Genomic DNA, 11,795 nt, shown 5'->3' with positions numbered 1-11,795 from the left:
TGCTTATGAATTTTTCTGTCGTTGAATTGGGATTTGGAATCTGTGAGAATTGCTAGCTGCACTTCCTTTGAGGATGTAATCTGTGGCTGATGACAGCCGGTGTCGGCTTTCTAATATCGCAGCTGATCTTTCTGGAAACTCAATTGGGCTCTTAGCACTCCCTTATTGAGCTTGAGACCTGAATTGTTTCTAAAAAGAATATGAACATTGTAATAAGGTTGGATTAATTGCATATAAAGGTGTATATTTTGCAAGAAATTGTGTTGTGTTTCAGATTTTGGTGAATAGAAACAACAGGCACCAGTGCAGACATGGTCTTGCACAATGTAGAGAATGGGACAGCTGCCAATAGGGGGCAAGTTCACTAAGTGAACAGAACACTATGTCCTTGTCAATAACAGCATGCTGTTTATGAGTAACATGTCCAGGATACCTTAAGCTTCTGTCATTTAAAAAAAAAAGCTTTATGCTGGTAATTTCGCATTTCAGAAATATGCATGTGGTGGCACATTGACATGTAACGTGGTTATGCCTTTTGCTGTTGGGTTTCATGAGTCTGTGCTTCACATTGCCACAGTTGTGGTGCTGATTTACGACAAATTTAGTGTGATATTAAATATGTCTCTCAAATCTTAGAGTTTATTATGTGGAACAGTTAACATAAAAAGATGTAATCTTGAGTCTGGACGCTTTCTAGTGATTGCACATAAGTGCTTGGGAAATGTTCCGAAGGTTATTCTTTGAGGGCCTGCAGTTCTGAATGGCTGCTTCATCCACTGATTAGGTTATGCATTGATGATTAGTAGTATGTCTCCTTATAGGCTATTATACGGAACCATCGCTATGCTGCCATCTTCTGCAGCTAATGCTGGCGTTTTCAAATGGTAACAACGTATACATGGTGTTACGGTCATTTCGTACATGTGAAAATGATCGTACAAACGTGTTTGGTGTTGCACAACCACGTTAATTTGACGCTACCGAGCACACAATTAAACTGCCTATGAAGCGATACAGGGTGTTTTTTTTTAGCTGCATCATTTTTTTTTAATTGCCTGTGGCAGATAGCACAATTATAACCATTGAGCTAGATTACTTGACGAGGTGGCCATTAGTTCAAAGAGAAGACAAAATGCCCAATTGAATAATTTATATAATTAAGCCATTTAACATTTAACCTAATTACATTAGAGCACATATTTCAATCTATAATTTGTAGATGGTGAGGATGCAAGGTATACAGACTTCGAACTAATTCTGAAGACTATGCCAGTTTCGAAGTATTAATTTTCAAAGTGTCCAATGAAATTAATTGGCGTTCCAGTTACTTTTGTGCTTCAGTGCATAAAAACAGTTTTCTTAAAAAGTAAGTGGACCAACAATGCATTCTTACAGAAAGTTTGATGGTGCATATGTCGAAGCCAGTGCCATCTTTAGAATTCGTTCCAAGTCGCTATGCTTTGCACACTCACTAGCTGCAATTTGTAGATTGAACTTTGCATACTCACTAGCTGCAATTTGTAGATTGAAATATGTGCCGTAAAGTAAATCAGAAAGCTAGTTAGTGTAATTATGTTACTTATTCAATTAAGCATTCTGATTTCTCATAGAAGTAGTGACTGCCTCATTGAGTAATTTAGATTAAGGGTTAGAATGTGCTATCTGCTACAAGTAATCTTCAAAATGCAGCTAAAAAAAAAAACACCCTATAGAATGCTTTATACTCTTTTTCATACTTTGCAGGCAATGCTGTAGAGGCGAAGGAAGTCGTGAGGTCACAGCAGTATCGCTCCATGCGTTTCGCAGCGCATTTGTTCTTGATCTGCGAGACTTGCTATGGAATACCTACTCTGTATACAACTTGCGGCTGTAAGAATATGTAAAATCAGGTATTTGTGCGCCTTTATGCTCGCCGTTTGTGACATACTACATTTTGGTCACGAGTGGAGGTGGTGCGCTGCGGTCGCTGGTCACAGAAATGTGTCGCTCCGCTCATTAATGGTAGATAGGTTCAAATCTGTGACGGCCTTCCATGTAATAATTACATCGTATTTTGCAACACAATGTATGAGACTTAATGTCACTGAAACTTAAATGACGACTATTTATATCGCTATATCTCTATGAATGCAAGCAGTGAGAGAAGTCTCTCTAGCCTTCCTAGCATTGCCTAATGTGTATGAAACGGAGTGGGGTGGTGGAATCCGCCATCGTGCGCAATGTTGTGCGCCTTTTATTCTATTCTTCCTTCTTACCTGCCTTATTAATTGCACGAAACCATAGTTAGGCTTCTACACAGCGTTGTTACTTTCATTGCAAACGGCAGTCCTTTATTCCAAAAACCTGCAGTGCTGTCAGCATGTTATTAAAGTGCTTCGTCTATTGCGAATCTGCATCTGTATGAATGAGCAAAGTTATCCCACAGAACAGAATAATTACAGCAAAGAGAGATGAAAAGCTGAATGCAACTCCTTCATTAAACTGTACTACTTGCTGCTTGCTAATAATTGGAACTCTGCACCTGACTGGCAACCTTCAACAGTACATATTCAGAAGCCTTCATAAATGGTGTTTGGAAACAAAGAGCAATTTAAAGCACCAGTGTGACTTCTGAGAAGTTGGTGATTTCGGAGCTGGTTCGCTGCGTGCCAGCAAAATACTGCAGCAGAATAGCAGCGTTAGGGAAAAGCTGGTGTGCACAGTTGGCTTTAATAGTTTACAGACCACAGGATCTGAGAAAATGTTCAATTTCTGAGCAGTTTGTGACTGTGGCCAGTAAAACTGCACAACAATATGTTGCTCGCATATACCAGCACTGGCTAAAAATCAGACTAATGGGTTGCATTCCCCAGGCTGGGATCAACATTCGGCTTTTTCTAAGATCCCATGGTCCGTGAACTAGTGTGTACGCCGACTGTACATACCTGTGCATTGTGTATTACTGTCAGCATAAGTTCAAATGCCAACAAATTGAAAGCAACTGGAAGTCCCTGTCATGTTTCTATTATTGCATTCGCATGTAGCAGTGGCCTAATTCGGGCTCCAAAATGCGCATTTTGGAACTATGGCATGCTGTGGAGCAAGTGCATGTTGCATTCCCATGTAAATACATGCGGTATATTTCTGATCTGTGTCTCCCTTTTTGCGTTTCCATTTACGCTGATGGTACAAATAACTCTGCTGGCAGGAACTGCAGTTGACTTGCGATAATTCTAACACTGATAGTTACACCTCAAATTTCAGTTGGCCTGCTATGTTTTCGATGCACTTTGGAGTTGCTTAATAATGAAGTTTTGGTTAATTCAAGACTGTTGCCTCCGCCGCTGGGATGCAGCCAAAACAGCTTATGATGTGATGTCCATAAGGCGCGAATAAGCCAAATGTTAGAGTTGCAGTGTAATGAGATGCGAAACAATACAAAATAAGAACAGGATAAAAACGAGCGTCGTGTTCTTATTTCATGTTGTTTTCCATCCTATAGCACACCACAAGTATGAACTGACTAGGCCAGTAGTGACATGTAACATATGCACGTGTCATATTTGGGCTGTTATATGTATGTTGACGGGGGAGCCACTACAGCAACACAATGCCACTGACATGGTCACACGTGATTACTTTTTATACCCTAGATGTGTGTCCACAATTACTGTTTCTCTAACATGGAAACCAGTAGTGACAATTTGTTCAACCTTGTGTTTTAATTGTTTGGTGTTACAAGGATGCAATACTACAGGCAAAAAGAGGCACAAAATATTTTCTGAATACATCTGTTCTTATAGCTCTCTTGGACAATGCTTCATCAATTTCGATAACCTGATAAAAAAAAAAAGAAACCTATGGTACGTAGGAGTGTCAAAATAATTCAAGACGACTGCGTTCACCAAAAGCGGTCAAAATCTAACGAAAAAAAAATTTTAGAGTGCAGTAACTGCAAGACACCTGCCCTGTCCACAGCAACTTCAACAGCTGTGGAAGATGGGCTAACTGCACTGAAACTTCGCCCAATTTGTGTGTTTTGGCAATTCTTAAACTGTAGTAATGTGTAAGGAAAAGCATGCACACCATTTTACTTCCACCAGAGGGCCTCGAACCAAGGAGTCGTAAACCACCATGATTGCCATCAGATGCAGTGATGCGAGAGAATATCGTGCTTCCAAGTTAGACGAGTAAGCAGTGCATGGTGTTCTTTTGGCTGGTGTTCTCCACATGGCTCCACATAGCTCATGTACAGCTGCTTTCCGACTTACCCCAAGCAATGAAGACCCATCTGTAGCAGCTTAACTTTATTAAACATGAGCTGTAAGAACATTGAGTGCTTGGGTAAGAAGATGCATTAAGCTAACTAATAGAAGGTACTCAAGCAAGAAATACCCGCCGCCCTCCGAAGAAGAAGCAAATAGGTTCTTAAAGCGTGTTCGGGTTAAATATATGGCACTTGGTATGACTCGCACGGTATGATTTGCAACGTGTGAGCATGGTCACTACTTTCTCCAGGTTGAGCTCGTGGTGCTTATGTGCAACGCATTAAAAAAAAAAAAAGTGGGGAGGGATTTGCCATTACGACAATGCACACGATCACCAGTGATAATACGCTTGGTTGTCCACGAGCGTGACTTCCTGTGCTTTGTGCAGCCTGCTTCACCACAGTGTGCTACAGCACCTCGGCAGGCCACAGTATTATTGCTTCACAGTACAGGCGCCCTGCATCTGAAGAAAGTGGACTGCTCAAAGACCTTGCACTATTTCTCCAACAGATTTTCTAGAACCTTCATGTAATGCAAGAAAATGAAAGGATGGTGAAATGAATAAAAAAGGAAAAGCCCATAAAAGCTTTTTTGAAAACGGAAACTCTTTAAATAGGGACATAATCAATAGAAAATCCTACATCTGAGGCTCACCCATACATTACAGCTGTTCCTGGACAGATGAATTACATTGGATTCAAATTATACGAGTGTGAAAGACCAATGTATGACAATGCAGTTCAAACTTCATTTGAACTGCATTGTGCATGGTCAGACAGTTTAATATGCAATACATTGGATGTGGCTGTTAGTTTTTGCATGTGTGGATGTAGACTTTGTTCAATCAGACACATACAACATTGGTAGAAATCCCGACTTAAGAGAGAGATCATGGAAGCATTTTTCATCTCTGCTCAAGGTAAAAAAAAAGAAATGTTAGCTAGATGTTTGCTTGTCACAGGAGAAAAAATAACACGTCCTTAAATTTTTTTCAGTTTAGGTAAAGCTTACAATCGGCAACACTTAATCATGCCACTAATTTGTACCTTGTATTATGATTAAAGACATAAACTGTGTAGCTGTGGCCATACCAGACTGCCATTGGTGGGTGGCCGGGTAGCCAGACTCGAAAATTAAGGAACCAGAATAATGCACATTTATTTCACAGCTTGGTTTTTTATAGCTGTTGCCAAGAGTGATTATACACGTGCAATCACGTGACATTGGCTTCATATCATGGCATACAAAGATGTTGCTATGACAATGCATGGAAACATTGCAAATTTAGCCCTCAATTATATTGATTACACATTTCATAACAAAAACTTCAGTTACACTATGCTTTCATTGGCTTCATATGCGTTTGTACCTTATGTCATTCTTGCTGATTGTACATACCAGGTGTTCCTTCTTCTACTGCACTCTGTTTGGTTTTACTGTAATCTTGCTTAATTATTCACATTACTTCCTGAACAAACCATTCACTTGCAACATGAGCGCATCTGTCATCACAATCCTGGTTAACTACCTGTGTTACTTCCTGAATAAACCAATAAGTTGCGACACAGTACTTATGTCATCACTTCTGTAGTTAGTCCAGCTCTGCTGTGCTGTTATATCTTATTATGCAATAATCTCCCATAAGAACAACTTACACTGAATAAGGCAGGTTTGCGAAAGATAACATGTTACTAAAGAAGTATGCCCCCAAAAACATTAACCCCATTCAGTCAAGCAATAGACTGAACGCTGCTATCTCCCACAGCAGTTGTCCATAATTTGCATCGCACATCGACTGAAAGCGGCAGTTCTTGGTTTGTTGAGTGACAAATTCCTATCTACATCCCCCCCCCCCCCCCCCTTGATTTCTTTCAGGGCACTTATTCTCGAAAAAAGTATTAGGCATGCGAAGAACACTCGTAGAAGCCATTTGTAAATGCTAAAATTTTATGGCAGTTACCAGTCTTCTAATAATTACCACACTACATACACCAAGTGTGCAGGTCACAAATAAAAGTACTAGTACCTCTCATTTGTACCACAAGACCTGTCTCAAAAAAATTGTAGTCCACGCGTTTCTTCAACACCAACTCTACAAAGTCAAATTAGTCTGAATAAAAATTTAGCATCACACAATAAAACCCTGTCTCAAGCAAAATCACAACCAGTGTCTTTCCTATTTGTGCTGCTTACAAACTGTGCCTCATACTTGAAACTGACAAAAAAAAAAATTTTTTTTGCCCTAAGCAAAACAGACAACTTGTAAATTAAAATATGATTTGTACCTCTGTGACAGCTGGCTGAAATCAGCATTAGATCGTCTAAAGAAGTATTACAAAGCCCTATCAATTTTTGAGTAAGTAAACCTCTGTATATAAACCTGGCAGAGTGCTTTAAAAGTCCATCAGTAGTTCTACTGGTGGCAAAAAGAAATTTGGTCACTCGCTGCCTTCCATTCAGCAATGGCGTTTGTCCTTGCACAACTTTACTGAACAAGTTGAAGAACACGATTGGTAAAATGCTGCTTTCTTCACCTTAGGAGTTGGAGAACTGTGCTCACTTGTCACGTGTGCGACTCGCAGTGATGAGACTACAAATATCGTCAAATACGCACGTGACTGCGTCGTTTTCAGTGGTACTCCAACTTGATCAGCAGCCTTACAATCATATGTGCATTCTGCTGTGTCACTGAAGTAGGCCATAAAACTGCCCCCAAGTGTGAAGCAGTGACATTAATAGATTGTGCAATCTCGCTCTTTCTTTTGCTTGGTTTCGATTCATGCCTCGACGGTGTTTAGAACAGCAGCAGACTTGTAAAGGCTGAGCTATGCAGGCTACAATCCTTCAATTCTGGACTGTCGTGCGCTTTGGACATTACCTCCTATAGTGTGCCAACCATTTTTCCAAAGTGCATGAAATTCCATTTCTGTCTGTCAGGCTTTATGTATAGTTACTCGTGATATGTTGGTGAATATTTCAGTTTTTTGATCCAAATATTAAAAAGAAAATTAATTATGCAAATTATATGGCCTTTTGTTGGTATCATTGTCACTTGAACACATTATGGATTCCTGTGAATCGGAGTTCATAGGAAGCTCTTGAATATCTGTCATTTGAAAACAGCATGGGACTTCTTGTGCGGGTACGTCATAATGGATGCAAGCAACACTATCTAGTGTAGGACAGATAAGCTTCATCACACCACCTGCCGTATACAAGCAAAAGTTGCCATGAAATTTCGGTTTGACCAACTTCTGTGTAGGTAGCATTACCAGTGCATGTGGGTTTCACCACTTACAAATTATCTCGGAAAAGGGAGGAAGCAAGTGCAACTTGCGACATGGCTTAACTCGGGCATGGCAATTGGTGTGCAAAGGTACTTGGGCAAGTGACTTGAATGAGTCTACTAGTACTAGTGACTTGAGCAACTACCTAGTTTGTGTGACGCAGCCAGATAGTTCATGTGCAAGGGCCGCTCGCCTATTATCAAATTTTGGCGGTTATTTTGCACATGCATCACAATGCAAATGCATCACAATTGATGTGCACGTTGACCAAAGAGCACACATAGCACACAAAGCCTGTAACGATAGACTAACTACTGTGATGCAAATATATTTTTTTGCGCGTGTAAGGCACACACAAAAGTACACGCTAGCAGAGGTGGTTGTACAGCAGGCGCTGGATGAATTGATCAACAGTGCACAAAAGAGGAACGCCTCACCTGAATCAACGTTTCAACAAGGGCACTTGTCTTCAGTGGAGCAATGGGCACTTTTTAATGAGTTACTCGTGCACTTACTTTGATTACTTTGCGCACTTTTCGGGGGCTATATTTGTATCTATGTATATTTGTATCTAACCGGTTTCCCACCCACCTGGGTTACTGGGTAGTCCGTGGGGGGACAGGGTTCGAAACCAACCGTAGCACCAACTTGGGTCACTGAGTATGTGGCAATGTGTACATACGTGCCGCCCTTCGAGGAACCTGTTTCACGCCGACATGGGTCGCTGTATATGTGAGACTGGGTAGGGTACCGCTGTTACGAAACGCTCACTGGATATGTGCCACTCGGTCTGTGCTCTCCAGTGGACCTCTTTTGATGCCAACTTGGGTCACCAGGTAAGTGCCAGTAGGCGAGTGCCACTCTTCAATCAATGTCTTTGACACCAGCTTGGGTAACTAGGTACGTGCCACTGGGAATGTGCTGCTCTACAACGATAAAAAGATTCCTCAAATTTCTCCGATGTTGAACGGAATCGAACCTAGGTCACAAGGTTTCCTCAAGGACGGCAACACGATGCATTAGCAGGCTGCGCCACAAATGCACTGCGTATGTGTCGCTCTTCCATGAACCTCGCGCCAACTTGGGACACCGAGTGTGTGCCACCGAGTGTGCGGCATGCGAAGGAACAAATCCCAGAGTTCGCAGGCACCAGAGGTGACTCGTGAACTTCTCGACAGTGCCGCTAGACGATGCAGCGTGTCCAGAAAGAAGTGTTCACCACGCGTCGGCGTGCCATGCATCTTGGAGGCCACGCGCAGGCTTCGCGGCGGCAGCGCTAGGTGGCGCCGAGTGTTCTTGGGGAAGCCCCAACGAGGAATCCTGCTGCAGTACACGCCTCATACATAACTCGTTCCGACAGTGGCAATATGTTGATTCAATATTGATTCAATGCTACACGCACTACCGTCGACAATCATCGTGAGATGGGTTCTGACGCAGAGTGTTCTTATTTAGACTTCCTCTCCCTCAAGGTCACAGATCTTAAGCACGTTAGGAAGCCACGCTTGCTTTTACTAATTAAGTTCTATTAAAGGACCCCTAATCTATTTCCAATAATTTAAAAATCAATCAGGCGCTCCTCTCCTGGCTTTTACAATCTTTTCTTAAGACGTTGCAACACCAACAGGACGAGGCATGTGACGTCACCAGGGTAAAAGCAGTCAATTGGTTGATATACGAGGAACGCTACTTGTGATCAGTCTGCTAGCACTCCTTTGCTCCAAGAAGAAAAACTCATCCCCCCAAAATAATTGTCTGTCCTGCAAGCATTTCTTTTCTTTAATGCTGCGTGCCTGGTACTTGCAGATTATGAACAGCATGCGTGTTATCAGCGCAACGTAGCATCCTTGACAGGAGAGTATACTGGGCGCACAGTTTTCAAGAAGCGATATGCAAGCAAAACAGATTATTATTGTTTGAGGAAAATATACACCTAAAGGGCTTAAACTTTTTTTTACAGTGTTTCCCACGCCCAGTCGCATGCCCACTCCTCTTCATGTTCTCGCTTTGCTGTTGTGCACAATCAAATAATTTAACATCGGGAAGTGTATTAACGTGACAGCGTTAAGGGTCCCGTGTCGCAGAAAATTAGATGTCGGCGTCCCATGAGCAAAAAGTGCCATATATATTCTATACGGCACTTTGCGTGTCTTTGCACTTTGCAGCCTATGCATGTCCAGTGCCGTATATATTGTATACGGCACTAAAGTTCTTCTATCACTAAAGTTGCTCATGCCTTGTCTTGCATTCTTTTTTTGCACTGCACATGCGGCAGCAACAGCCTGCAGCCGAAAAGTGGTGGGGTCCTGATAAGTGGAAGTTTATGGTGTTTTCAAACAAGAAAAGAGCACCAGCCCAACGTTCGGTACTGACATATTGTCCATGTGTCTTGTAGAGAAGTATATGTGGCATAGAGGAGAAAGTGCCTGTGAGGAGAGCAGTGAAGGCAAAAGAGAAACCACTCATTCGCCTTCAAGCTCAGCTCAGAGTGGTTTAGCAGCCCTTATTATTCATCCTTGATTGAATTTTAGTATCATTTAATAGCTACTATGCACTTACCTATTCACTTTTTTTACTCTGAATCTGACACCTTTTGATGACCTTTCTCCAAGTTTCTTTTTTCTTTTTCTTTCTACCTTACCCTTTTTCCTACTGCCTAAAACCCATTTCTGCTTATGTCCTGCCTTTCTGCCAAAGTTAAGCACACTGCTTTTACATCCCTTACTTACATCCATCTATTTTTCCTTTCCCTGTCACCTGCTTTGCTTTCTTGCTTCGAAGTCAGAGATTCTGCCACCACCACTTAAGAAACACCTACCCTAAAAATCACGACTAATTCCTCCGTTTAAACATTATCACCTCATTTACTCAGCGTTCAACTTGCTTTTTTTCTTCCCACTTAGGTTCCTTGCCCTTTAAGCGAGAAGAAGCTATATCATCATCAGCCTATGCATGTCCACTGCAGGATGAAGGCATCTCCCAGTAATTTCCCATTACCCTTGTCTTGTGCCAGCTGATTCCCAAGTTATGCCTGCAAATTTCCCAATTTCATCATACCACCTAATTTTCTGCCGTCCTCGACTGCGTTTCCGTTCCCTCGGCAGTCATTTCATAACTCCAATAGACCGTGGGTTACCTGCCTTATGCATTACGTTGCCTTCCAAACTCCATTTCTTCTTCCTAAATGTAAACTAGAACATTGGCTACCCCCGTTTGTACATGCCGCTACCTTGCTGTCTCATAATGTTACGGCTAAATTATCTTGTTCCATCGCTCGTTGCGTGGTCCTTCTCAAGCTTCTTTGTCAACCTCCAAGTTTCTGCCTCCAACGCCCTGCTAAGGAAAACTAATGTTACCCTGATGAACCCTTTGTTGGAAAGCTGGCTGCAGCCTGAGGCTTCCTTGCTAACCCAATGTTGATTAATATTTGAATGTCTTAGGACAGACACTGCCAATGACTCCATGCTAAGCACATCCAAGCAATTCAAGAGTTCATAGCTGCAACAAGCCGTGAACGAAACCACCTGCTCACCAATGCTGTCCTTAAACACTAATCCTTCAGGCTTCAGATTAGCACTAACTGAACACCTTGTGTAACGCTTGCATATGCAAGCAATCTTTTATTCTTTGTTAACCTACTTCCCTCTTAATGCCTAAATGACCCTGATATTAAAAAAAGAATGTTAAAATTGGAATGAATGAAATGCCAACAGCTACGACTTTAAATGCTTGTGGAATACAGAAGAGGTTCCAAAAATGAAGCCAGACGATGCCACCTGACTAGGCACTGAAAGCATCACACAATCCTGTGAACCACAGAAAATGTTCATTCTTTGCTTCCTGCACTTACAACAGATAGGCTGGGTCAAACTAATCTCTCTGCACACACGTCTGTGTCAGAGGTTTCTCGGTGGAAATTAACCACCAACATAGACATTTCATCGATGGCCAGAAACGACATACTTCTGCTGAAGTGAGCATATTAGCAAGAGCGAGTCTTCAATTTCTGTTCAACCTGGGATTTATTTCACAGAACACAAGGAATGTATGATGTCTGGACATAGTTGTATAATGTTTTATGCAGCAATGACTGAAAAAGTAAAAAAAAAGAAAATTGTAAGCAAACTGTTTATAATCATCTTTGACATCTTGCTATCTGCCATAAAATGGCTCCTGACCAGTCAAGCTGTTCATAATAGGGTATGTGATGGTAGACTCCTCCTGGGAGTGTTCTGGGAAATACTAAACTGCATTGAACTGA

General features: G+C 41.7%; 1 long non-coding RNA gene across 1 annotated transcript; it reads left to right on the top strand.

Annotated features, from left to right (window-relative positions):
• The first annotated feature begins 45 nt into the window (after positions 1 to 45).
• Positions 46 to 3,808, top strand: LOC125944864 (uncharacterized). Its single transcript, XR_007466564.1, has 2 exons — positions 46 to 3,533; positions 3,583 to 3,808. It is a non-coding gene; the product is annotated as an uncharacterized LOC125944864 (long non-coding RNA).
• The last annotated feature ends 7,987 nt before the right edge of the window (positions 3,809 to 11,795 follow it).

Source organism: Dermacentor silvarum, chromosome 4, assembly GCF_013339745.2.
Source record: "Dermacentor silvarum isolate Dsil-2018 chromosome 4, BIME_Dsil_1.4, whole genome shotgun sequence".
NCBI lineage: Eukaryota > Metazoa > Arthropoda > Arachnida > Ixodida > Ixodidae > Dermacentor > Dermacentor silvarum.
This window is presented reverse-complemented; position numbering and strand designations above follow the sequence as displayed.